Genomic DNA, 12,908 nt, shown 5'->3' with positions numbered 1-12,908 from the left:
TTTTAGAATGTTCAAAGAATGTCTAATTCAAACAGTGACATATGAGCTAGGACCATCATAGTTCATTTTCTGTTGCTAGTAACACAATGTTACAGACTAGCAAAATTTAAAGAAAAGAGGTTTATTTTGGCTCATAGTTCTGAAGGGCTAAATTTGAGGGGCCACACTAACTAGTTTTCTTTATCAGTTTTCCATTACTATGACAAAATACTTGAGATGATCAAGGTTTCTGAAGAAAAGGTTTATTTTGGCTCACAGTTTGAAAGGTTTCAGTCCATGGTTGGTTGGTTCTGTTGATTTTGGGCCTGTGGCAAGACAGAACATCATGGTGGGAAATGTGTAGTGGAACAAAACTGCTCACTTCCTGGCAACTGGGAAGCAGTTCGGTATCTTATTATTCTCTTTTAAGAGCACATCCTCAGTGGCATAAGTTCCTTCCACTAGGTCCCACTTCCTAAAGTTTTCACCCTTCCCCATTGTGCCACAGACTGGAGATGAAGCTTTCAATACATGGGCTTTAGGGGAACCTTCCATATCTAGACCAAAGAACTAGAGTATAGAAAGAAAAAAAGGATAACAGGTAGCTCAGAGAGCCAGGTTTGGATTTTAATGGAAACATTATCCAAAATTGAAGTAGTTCCATAAGGCCCCACTTTCACTTCTACTAGCCATAGTTAAAGCAGAACATACCTGTATCCGTGGGTTCTGAGTATTAGACTTCAGATCACTCCTGCTGGTGCCCATTAAAACTACATGCCTTCACCACCACTTCTACGAGAACACCAGTTCCACATACACAGTGCCACTCTCTTCATGCTTTTCTCTATATAATTCAAATCTCATGTGGTTGTTTCTGATTGGCCATTATTTGAAGGAGAATCTGAGAAAGTAAGTTATTTCTACTATTTTCTTGAAATGATATTCATAATGTGGAATTTCCCTTAACATAGGAAGAATTTTCAAAAGATGCTAGGCAGCCCAAAATGACAAACAACCATAACGGTAACCTGGCGTTTTATATAACCCTACTCTTGCCCAGTCCAGTCCCCCGAAGTGCACTATCCAATTTAGTAGCTACTAGCAACATGAACTTAATAAGTACTTGAAAATATTTATTTTGAGAATAAAACTTAATAAGCACTTGGCTAGTGTGTATTGAGATATGCTATAAGTGTAAAATATACATGGGATTTTGAAACTTGGTATAAAAAATTAAAATTTCACTAAAAGTTTTATATTAATTACATGTTGAAACAAGTTTTAGTTATGTTGATAATTAATTTATATTGTTATTTAATGTAATAATTCTTATTTTTACTTCTTGTGTTTAATAGAAATTTTAAAATTACAAACCTAAGTTGCATTTGTGACTCACCGTTATAATTCTGTTGGACAGAGCAAGTCTGGAGTACAGATCTTGAATTTAGTGCTTCCTTATAGCTAAACACTTGCATGTAGTAAATTTTTGCTTTCTAGTTTATAATTACCAACTTTTACCTTAAAAGAGGAATAAAAGGGTAGATAATAGAACATCATGGAAGATATTCACTTAATAAATTTCCCTTCACTCAATGGAGAAGGTCTGTGACTGCACTGATTTCATAAAATTTCATCACAGGGCACTGGTCCCAACTCCTGAAGAATAGACTTTGAAAAAAGAATGTCTGTGCTGATAAGTGACATCACAGTTGGGCAAAGGAATATGTGCTAATGAACCATGCAAAGCTCCAGTCACTAAAGTTTGGGGTTTACAGATGTGTTTTTATGGATCCTTATTTACCATGAACATTTAAATGGTAATTGGAGCACAAATCGTCTGTTAAAATAGTTATTTCAGCTTTCCCCTGACCATCATAATCTTCTGGTAATCCCTCTTTTGGCCCTCTCCAGCTGTCTGTCCCTTATTCAGAGAGAGGCCAGCATCTCCTTTGCTATCGTGAGTGAAGGCTGAACCTTAATGTGTGGCCACTTACATAGCTTCTCAGCTTTCTCGTCAAAAAAGAGGCCAAACCATTTTATATGACCACTGGCTTCTCCAAGTGTGGATAAGCAACTCTGTCCACATCCAGAGCAGATGCTTCTGCTAACAACAATGACATAAATAAATAATTTCCAGTTACTGAGTACTCTGTCCATGCCAGGAACTGTACTAAATGCTTTATCTGCCTTGGCAGATAGCAATAATCCTCACAACAAACATGCAAGGAAGGTACTATTACTATACTCAATTTACACACAAGTAAACTGATGATCAGAGAGAAGAAGGGAACACGTTTCTGAAGTTACCCAGTTTGAGCACCTAATGGAGCCAGGATTTAAACCAAGTGTATAGGAGAAGTATACTTAACTACTATGCCAGACTGCCTCCCTTGACTAGAATTCTTATGTGTTGACTTGAGGCAATGTCATCCAAATATTCTACTGGCAGCTGGATGAAGCTGCTTGCAGCAGGAAAGGCAAATTCTCCTGAGAGGGTAGATGAATGTGTACTCCGGAGGAGACTATGTTGTCTGCCTGTATTGCCTGTGCCCCTGGGGCTCAAAGAGGAGACTATGATTATTTAAGTTGAGAATTCACTCAGTTCAAAATAAAATTCTTATGGATAGAGTTTTCACTATTTTTAGTTCAATCCAGCTTTTATGGGAAGTTTAATCTAATTTAATTTAATTATATGAAATGTTAGTAAAAGATGTTCTGGAAGTTAGAATAGAACATATGACCCAAGGGAAGTGGGTAAGTCAATAATAAAATGTCTAATTGTGAGGGCTATTGTAACACTGGGGTAGGATGTATCATCTTGGAAAACCCTAAGGATCAGTTAGATTTCTGTTTCCCAGGGGTGGTTTAGGTGTGAGAATCTCTGAGGAGGAACTCACATTTCCTTGTGATTCTTATTCTTAGTAAACTTACTTAAACTGTCAGTTCAGGTCTTTTGAGAAGCAGACACCAAAAAGGGTGTCTCTCTTGGACGTATATGAATTTTATTTTGAGAAACATCCTGGCAGAGTTAAGTTTGAAAGGTGTAGGAATAGACAGCAAGAACCTTCAACTGGTGATGCACGTCTGACACCTATGGAAGGAGAAGGAGGAAGAAAAAGAACTGAGCAGAAGGAGCCTCAAGCCACAGTGAAGTTCTGAGTCCTGGCCAGGCTGGTAGGGAGCTTTAAGCAAAAATTCCCCATTAGTGAAACCCCATATTGTAGGGGACTGGCCTAGCTCTACTGCACCTTCTGTGCTTAGTCATTGTCTGGGTTGGGGGGAGGGGTTGGGATGGAGAGCCTGGCTTCAGTGTGAATGCTGCCATGAATCTAAAGGTACAGCAGCTGGAGCCCATCAGAAAGCTATGCTTCTAGCAGCAGGTTCTCTTGAAGGGATCTGAGCAGAGCATCTCAATGTCTGCCCAGTTACACATTGCCTTGCCAAACGAACATTGTCTTAAAATTTACTATCAGTGTCAAGTGAATCAAGAAGCAGTCTTTTCATTTCAGTGGAATTTTCTTCTAAAAGTAAATGCCCTAAAATCTAAGTCATTATCTATAAAAATCCCTTTATCTCTTCCTTTCTAGACACCAGATCCAACTTTCTAGACCTTTTTTTTAATCTGTTAAAACTTTGCCATGTTTGTATCTAATAGTTTTTCTAAGTATTTCAAATGTCTATCCTTATGTGAGCAGAAAGAACACTCTTATACATACTTCTCAATTTTATTTTTCTATAAACATTGACTAATCTAAAATGATTGTTAACTTTGTCTCTTGAATATATTTAAAATTTATCTTTTCTCTGTTCCTTGTGCTGTTACGTTAGCTATTTCCTCATCTAACTTTCTTACATTTTTTAGCAGCTTTCTATCTATCCTCCTTGCCTCTAGTTTTGTTATTGTTTAGTTCGCCTTCCAAACAATTACCAAACACAGATCTAACCTTTTTAGAGAATTTCAATGACTTATTAGCATTTAGAAGGAAAAAAAAAAAAAAAACATCCAAGCTCCCCAGCATTAGAGGCCATTCACAAACTTATTTCTGCCTCCCTTACTAACTTTTATCTTCTATTCCAACTCCACTTTCTCTTTAGTGGTATGGAATCAATTGTATTTCTGCACACTGCCTGCCTATAAAAATTTCTTTCACAGGATATACTTATCTTGGTCCATTTGACACACTACTACCAAAAATCTGCTCAGATACCATATTCTTTTTGAAGTTTTTCCTGATTTCTGGTCATCCACTCCTCTGCAGTCTGTAATTAGAAGCTCCATATTTTGTATTATAGCTACTTATCTTGTTCTCTCAAAGGCCCAGGCTGAATTAGTTTTATTTACCACCCTTGCAAATAGTGTAGTGCTTAGCCCATGAGGAGTATTCAATAAATATTGGTCTAACAGAACCAAAATTTAATTACAGTATTTGTATTGCCCACAGTGTCCACCATAGAGTCGTATTGAACAGATATTTGTGAAATGAATAAAATGAAAATATACTTAAGGAATCATAAGAAACTCAGTTTCAATATTCAGTAAATGAATTTGTTGACATTGAGGTTTACATCTTTTTTTATTGGTGCATTTTAGTTATATAGACTAGGTTTATTGTGGCATATTTATATATATAATATCACACTTTGATATCCACCCAATATCACCCTTTCCATCATCTTTTCTCCCTTCTCCTGATCACAACCCTTCCCCTCTAATAGTTTCTCTGTAATAATCTCTGCCACCATCATGTCTTTTTTGTTTTTTTTTCATCTCTCTCTAGATTCCATGTGATACTTGTCTTTATGTATTTGTCTTCTTTTACCTAAATAATAATCTCTATTTTTCTGCAAATGTTCTTCTTCTTCTCCTTTTCTATTTTCCTCTTTCTTTCTTTCCTTCTTTCTTTCCTTCTTTCCTTCTTTCTTTCTTTCTTTCGATTGAACCCAGGGACACTTAATCACTTAGCCACATCCCCAGCCCCCTCTACTTTTGTTTTGATACAGAGTCTCACTAAGTTGCATAGGGCCTTGTTAAGCTGATGAGACTGGCTTTGAACTTGGGATCCTTCCTCTTCAGCCTTCCAAGTCATTAGGATTACAAAATGTTCTGCTGTCTATGTACCACACTTTCTTGATCCACTCATCTATTGTCAGGCATCTAGGCTAATTTCAGAACTTGGTTACTTTGAATTGTGTTTTGATAAACATGGGCATGCAGGTATCTCTATGCTGACTTTAATTCTTTTGGGTCTATATGAAACAGTGGAACAACTGGGTTATATGGTGATTCTATTTTTAGTGTTTTGAGGAAACTCCATAATGATTTCCACTGTGGTTGTACTAATTTACAATTTTACTAATAGTGTCTAAGGGTTTCTTTTTTCCTACATCTTGGTCAGCATTTATTATTTTTTTATATTCTTGTTGATAGCCCTTCTGACTGGAGTGAGATAGACTATCAACATAGTTTTGATTTGAGTTTCCCTGATGACTAAAGATGTTAAACATTTATTTATATAATGATTGACAATTTTCCATCTTCTTTTGAAAAATATCTATTCGGTTCACTTGGTTTATTGATTGAATTTTTTTCTGTTGGTATTAAGTTTTGAGTTCTTTATGTATTCTGGATAGTAATTCTCTGTAGGAAGAATAGCTGGAAAAGATATTCTTTCATTCTGTGGGCTGTCTCTTTACTCTTTAAATGTTTTCTTTGTGGGCAGAAGCTTTTAAATTTGATGCAGTCCCATTTGTCAACTCTTGCTATTATTTCCTGAGCTGTTGGAATCTTATTCAAGAAGTCATTGCCTGTGCCTATGTCTTGAACTATTCACCCTGTTTTCTTGTAATAGTTTCAAAATTTCTAGTATTATATTTACATCTTTGATCCATTTTGAGTTGATTTGGGTACAGGATGAGAAATAAGGATCTAGTTTCAATCTTCTAAATATGAATATCCAGTTTGTCCAGCACTATTTGTTAAAGAGGCTATGTCTTCTTCAATGTATGTTTTTAGCAATTTTTTTTTAAGAATAATATAGGTATATCTGCATGGGTTTGTCTCTGTCTTTTATTCCATTGATCTAAATGCCTGTTCTTATGTTAGTACCATGCTATTTTGTTACTATGGCTTACCATTTTCATTACTTGAGAGCATTTGCCTTATTTGCTTTACTGCTATGTCCACACCATTTATTTTTGTTATATATATATATATATATATATATATATATATATATATATATATATATAATATAATATATGTTATATTATATATAATATTACATAATATTATATAATTGAGGGCCTGAGCAATTTTGCAAGAATGGCTATCATTTTTGTTTCTATATAATCTATACTTGAACAGTTATACTGGGGTGTATCTGCAGAAAAATGTTCCTGGTGACGTTGGACTGTTCTTCATTAAAATACCTTATGGGTTTTGCTATCAGAAAGACTTAAAGAGGTCTGGGGATGCGGCTTAAGCGGTAACACGCTGGCCTGGCATGCGCGGGGCACTGGGTTCGATCCTCAGCACCACATAAAAATAAAATAGCGATGTTGTGTCCACCGAAAACTGAAAAATAAATATTAAAAAATTCTCTCTCTCTCTCTCTCTCTCTCAAAAAAAGAAAAAGAAAGAAAGACTTAAGGAAATCAAACTTCCTTGTTCCGTGCTTATCATTCTCTCTCTTATACAAATGTTGCTAGATGTTTATTTATTCATTAATTGTTCAGCTTATAGTGGTAAGTAAATAGTCCATGAAAAAATAATAAATAGTAATCATAAGAGTAGGTGCCTATTATTGTGGGTTTATGAAGACACCAAATTAGTTGACTTAATCTCATAACAACTCTATGAGGAAAAAATATTATTTTTCTTTTAAAGATGAAGAATTTGATACTCAGGGAAGTTAAGTGGTGGTGCTAGGATTTGAAGATAGACTTTTCCACAATTGAGTCTAGAATCATGTCTTTTAGAATAATTCCCACCTCACTCATCTGAATATTACTGATATAATTTATATTTGTTGAGTTTTTCTACTCAGTCTAGGAATATGATGATAAAAACTACTAAATTTGGGGCTGGGGATGTGGCTCAAGTGGTAGCGCGCTCACCTGGCATGCGTGCGGCCCGGGTTCGATTCTCAGCACCACGTACAAACAATGATGTTGTGTCCGCCGATAACTAAAAAATAAAATATCAACAAATTCTCTCTCTCTCTCTCTCTCTCTCTCTCTCTCTCCTCTCTCACTCTCTCTTTAAAAAAAAAAAAAAACTACTAAATTAGATAATACCATACAAAATAAAATTCTGGAATCAACATCATATTTACTGAATACCTAATACATATAGTTAGACCATATATAGAGCCGTTGTAGTTCTTCTCATTTTGCTCATGAGGATTATTACTATATATGCTAGTGTTTCTTTCTCAAATTCCTCCAATTTTCAACAAACTAATAGTGAATTGGTGTGGGCAGAATGGCTACATTTAAATTGACAGTGATAAAATAGTCTTGGGTAGATCTGTCTATTTGGATAACATTTATAAATGGATTCCTCCTTTTCTACTTCTCTTTCCGAAAAAAGCAAGAATCAAAAAGCCTGGCATAATCTGGAATAGTTGCCAAGTCCCCATGTGAGGCCTTTATTTTGCTTTTAATAAAGACAGACCACAACACAGCCCAAGGGGGACTTCAGCCAGACCTATAGCAACCTCATTTCCTCCCAGTATTAGGCATGGTGAGGAACAAATGGTTCTGAAGATATAAGCTCTAGAGATGACTGAAGAGAAATTTGGACAAGAGTAGGTGGGGCTGAGGTATGTGTGGTGGCAGGAGGTATGTGTGGTGGCAGGGGCCAAGTCTATGTGCTAAGGTTAATCAGAACATATGATCTGACTATCTCCTAGAATATAAACATCCCCAAACTTAATAGTTCTATTTATGTTGAAAGAAATCAAGAAACAAACTTTGTTATGTTATTTGGAATAAATTTGTGCAGATGGTAAGCAGAGCCAGACACTGTTTGAAGTTTTGTGACAAGCCAGGAGCATACATAAATATGATAACTTTTCCTTTTAGAAAGTACTTGATTTTATCAGCTTGTTTACCTATCTGTCACAATAGAGGATAAAACCAAAAAACACTTACATAGACTGATACCTGAGAAATGTGTTTCTGGTAGCTGAGAAGCAACAAGAGAATCATATATCAGTTTCCTGCTCTTTGTTAAGTGCAGTAATAAACTAGTTCTTTGAAAATCACCTAACTAGATGTCAAATATAATGTGACAGTGGACAGATTTATAGCAAAAAGTAGACATTGTCTGTGTAACAAATTGCTTTCTTGCACCAGTATTTCATGCTCTGTGCAGATAAATCAAAAGCAATTTGTCACATTCTCAAAATTCACTCCCATTAAGTTGTTAAACAAAGCAAGTAATTTCAGTACAGAGTTTTCCATTCTTTAATCTTCAGCCCAAGGACACCTCTTAGGCCTCTGACAAACCTGGATAGTTATCGCAGCCGGAGCAGAACTGGTTAAATCTTATTCTTCCTTCCAACAGGGAGCTAAAAGTAATTGCAAAATATTTCATCCCCCTTGGCTCTGTGTGTAGATTTAAAATTAAATTGGTTCTGGTTAGCAAGCTAGAACAGGGCAACTAAATTGAATTTTCTGAGGAATGTTGTGAATCCTATGTGAAAAGAAAAAAAATTTAAAGTTTGTATGTTTCCTGCTATCCTTTCGTTTTATTCTTTCTCCTATCCATTACATTCTTTCTGTACTCTTCTTCCTATTAGGACAGCCTCCATATTACCTCCTTTGGAGATTTTTTTTTTTAATTATAATTTGTTCTTTTTAGATATACATACAATAGAGTGTATTTTGACATACATACACGGAGTAAAACTTATTCTAATTGGGATCCCATTCTTATAGTTGTACATGATGTGGAGTTTCAGTGGTGTAAAACTTATTCTAATTGGGATCCCATTCTTATAGTTGTACATGATGTGGAGTTTCAGTGGTCATGTATTCATATATGAACATAAAAAAGTTATGTCCATTAGATTAGACAAGGGGGAATGAAGGGATGTGAGGGGGCATGGAAATAGGAAAGATAGTAGAATGAATCAGATGTAACTTTCCTTTGGAGTTTTATATGCATTTCTGCATATGCAAATTTCTGTGAAAGTTCCTCTCACTCTTTTTGGTCCCCCTTTCCAAATATTTATTCTTTCCACAACTGCAATTTTTCCCTTTCTCTTCTCATTCATACAGTTTCTATGGAATGAGATTATTGTGAACATTTTAGCAAGTTTGCAGAGAGGAAATGCAATGACAGAAAAGACCAGAGACTGGGGCATGTTAGACTGTTGTTAAAGCATAGTCGCATACTTTTGATGATATTAACAGTCAGTAGATCATGACATTCTGAAGAAAATTCTAGAATCATTCCCTTAAAACTGAATTTTTCCTTTTTTCCATTTTTTTTATTTTAAAATTTATTTTCTTACTGCTTGTTCATTGTATAACATGAAAACTTTAGAAAAGGATATAGAATAATGTAAAAATTGCATGTAAATTTGTTGAGGTACAAAGAAGAATTTAGAAGGCAAAATAATCTTGCCATCAAAAACAGAAGCTATTAGTGATTTGGCACATTTCCTTCAGTGCTTTCTGTTCTTTTCAGAACATATTACTTTGTAAATTGTTGAGATTATACTGTGTATACACTTTTGGATATTGCTTTATAAGTTCTATTAATTTTTTAAAGTTGATCTTTGACATAGAGTCTTAGTATGAAGCCTGTCACATTACCTCCCTGCCTTGATTCTCTGAATGCTTAGTTAGTAGGGCATATGGAATGTGCTAAAATTCAATCAAGTTTGACAGCAAATGGATGTCCATCTTCTATTTTCCTTTTGCCTTTGAGTATAGAGGGAAGGTATCTTTATGTTCCTATGGTTCAGATTTCTTGGCTTCAACTAGGGTGATTTTTCATAGGACTGGGTAACTTTTCTTATTAAGCATTCATTCCTTATGTAAGAAGATACTGGATCAGACATACATTTGATGTTACAGCAAGTTACTAAGTGTGGCTGTCCTGGATTAAGAAGTGCTTGCTATTTGGCCTCTGGGCAACATGTTGGAGCAATCTTAGTTTTTATTTTATGGTTCCTTCCAGCAACATAAATGCCCCAATTGATTCTAAATTGTGTTGGTTGGAGAATTCATAGTGATTTTTGTTTTGTGTTGCCTCTTATTTTTATTGAAGAAATATTACTAGTTTTCACAATGATTAAATCTTCAGTTTTCACTTTCTAAAATTTCATTTCCCTCAAAGATCCTACGGGAAAATGAAAAAAAAATAAATTGACTTTATTCCCCTCAATTATTTATGGATTTGAGCTCTACCAATCATTCAGTTGATTGTTTATTTTTATTGAAGAATCTTCTTCTTACATTTTAGTCCTTAGATACTTCCCTTTCCAAAGATCTGTTTAAAATTTTTTAAAAGACCCATCTAAGATGCCCCTAGTGACAGCTTTAATTTTATTTCTTTTGCTCTGATTCATGTGTCTTCAAACCATGGCGCTTAATCAGTATTCTACATTCCTGGGCATTTTGAGTGGCGTTTGAACTGCTCATTTGGGTATGTTTTAGACTATTTTTCCTCAACAATGGAGAGTTTTTAGGTTGGTGTTTTCTGGGTTTTCAGGAAGAACCCCAAAGCTAGTGTTATGATTTAGATACAGGTGTTCCCCAAAACCTCATGTGTGAGACAATGCAAGAAGGTTTAGAGGTGAAATTACTGGGTTGTGAGAACCTTGACCCTCTCAGTGAATTAATCCTTGATAGGGGTTAACTGAGTGGTAACTGAAGGCAGGTAGAGTGTGATTTGAGGAGGTAGGTCTTTGGGGATATTGCTTAGGGGAATATATTTTGTCTCTGGAGAGTGGAGTCTCTCTCTCTGCTTCATGGTGTCTTGTTCCCAGCTCCTCCACCTCACTCTTCCACCATGATGTTCTGCCTCACTTTGAGCCCTGAGGAATAAAGCCAGTCTTCTAAGGACTGAGACCTCTGATACTGTGAGCCCCCAAATAAACTTGTCCTCCTCTAATTGTTCTTGCCAATCACAGCAACATAAAAACTGACTAAAATGGATAGGAATATGTCAGTCTTCTTTGAGGCCAGTTCTGTTTCCAAGTATTGTTGGGCTCGGCTTCATCTCTGCTGTGCACTCATAAGATTTATACATAATTTACTTCACTACATGAAGAATAGTTTATGAGTGATTTCTGTCCTAAAAACTTATCTCAAAATTGCTTCCATTATAAAGATGAACTTGGGACTGGGGATGTGGCTCAAGCGGTAGCGCACTCGCCTGACATGCGTGCGGCCCGGGTTCGATTCTCAGCACCACATACAAACAAAGATGTTGTGTCCACCGAAAACTAAAAAATTTTAAAAAATTACAAAGAAACACTCTCTCTCTCTCTCTCTCTCTCTCTCTCTCTCTCTCTCTCTTTAAAAAAAATAAAAAGATGAACAAAATATAATTTTGTTTAAATTTTGGGGACAGAGGCTTTAGTCATCTCATTTTGGTTTGAGCGCTTCTCTGTGGGCTATTAAAAGTTTCCTTATAATGAGATAGGGTTATTTTATCATTTTTGCAACTGATGTTCTTGCTATTTATATTACAACTCTACATTAAATCTGAGTTACTTAATATAGTTCTTTAATATTTTTCTTTTGAGGATCTCAAATCTTTGAATGGAGAATCTTAACTGTAGAAGGAGATATAAAAAGGGAGAATGATCTAAACTCACCTGAAATCACATTGATAGAGGTTTCTATTCTATTTGTCATGATGCTTCAGAGATAGATGTTCACAGTTCAGTGGGTTGGCATTAGAGGTGTTTTTTGTAGAGAACAAAGTACTTGTTATATTTATAGGATTTTCCCTTCCTCTGCATCTTCCTTAAAATACCCATTCAATTAATCTTCAAATCCTGTTGATGGTAATTATCTCATGAGCACCCCTTGAATCTGTTTCTTTAGCCTCAGTGCCACTGCACTACCAATACATTTGTTACTAAAATTTATTAAATAATATCTAGTCCGATACCACAAAACATATTATCGGCTCTGAGTTATCGCCACTATGGTGAGTCAGTTGCAGGGAATCTAGGAGCTGTAGCAGTTGGAGAAGTGGGATCATGGAAAAGGTGTTCAAAGATCACCAAGTGAAACAACAGGTGGCTGCAGCCAACCAGAAAGCTCAGGCTGAAATTGAACAGTACCACCTGTGGAGGGAGAAAGAATTGAAGGCCAAGGAAGCCGCTTCACTGGAATCCATGGCAGTTTAATACTGAGGTGGAGAAGGAGACCCTTGAGAAGATGATCATCCTCCAGACAAGTTTTCAGCAGAACAAGTTGAAGTCTTAGATGACCTCTTGGCCTTTGCCTGCAAAGGTCAGAAATCCATGAAATCTATCACATATATGGATGGAAGAAAGAAGTACCTACTTCATGGATTGGTATTGTATGTGTCCTCATGTAATATGCATCTTTAGCAAAGCTCATGTTCTTTTCTGATCAAAAGACATTAAATTATTTATGTATGCAATATAGTGGGTCTCATCACTTTTTGGAGAGTAGCAAATCTAGCTTTCTTATACAGACTTAATACTCCAATATATCACCTTTTAATATATTTTTAGAGTTTTATTAATAGAGGCTGTCTGGTTTCCTATGACATTCAGCACAAATAACATATGTATTAAGTTGAGTTTTTCTTTCTTAGATTGAGGAGAAAAATTATTTTAAGAAAGAAAGGGATTAAATAATTATTTTTCCCTTATGCTTTCTTGAAGGTTAGGGGATTTATTTAGAATTAAGTGTTAAATAGTTGTTTATAA

The 12,908-nt window shown here is 35.5% G+C and overlaps 1 protein-coding gene and 1 pseudogene across 3 annotated transcripts in view; both read left to right on the top strand.

Annotated features, from left to right (window-relative positions):
• Hpse2 (heparanase 2 (inactive)) overlaps positions 1–12,908 on the top strand; it is a 649,448-nt gene that overhangs the window by 251,884 nt on the left and 384,656 nt on the right. The gene's annotated exons all lie outside the window — the stretch shown is intronic.
• Positions 12,152–12,550, top strand: LOC143381496 (V-type proton ATPase subunit G 1 pseudogene; annotated as a pseudogene).

This window comes from Callospermophilus lateralis, chromosome 15 (genome assembly GCF_048772815.1).
Source record: "Callospermophilus lateralis isolate mCalLat2 chromosome 15, mCalLat2.hap1, whole genome shotgun sequence".
Taxonomy (NCBI): domain Eukaryota; kingdom Metazoa; phylum Chordata; class Mammalia; order Rodentia; family Sciuridae; genus Callospermophilus; species Callospermophilus lateralis.
Note: the sequence above shows the minus strand (reverse complement) of the source record. Positions and strands in the feature narration are given on the sequence as shown.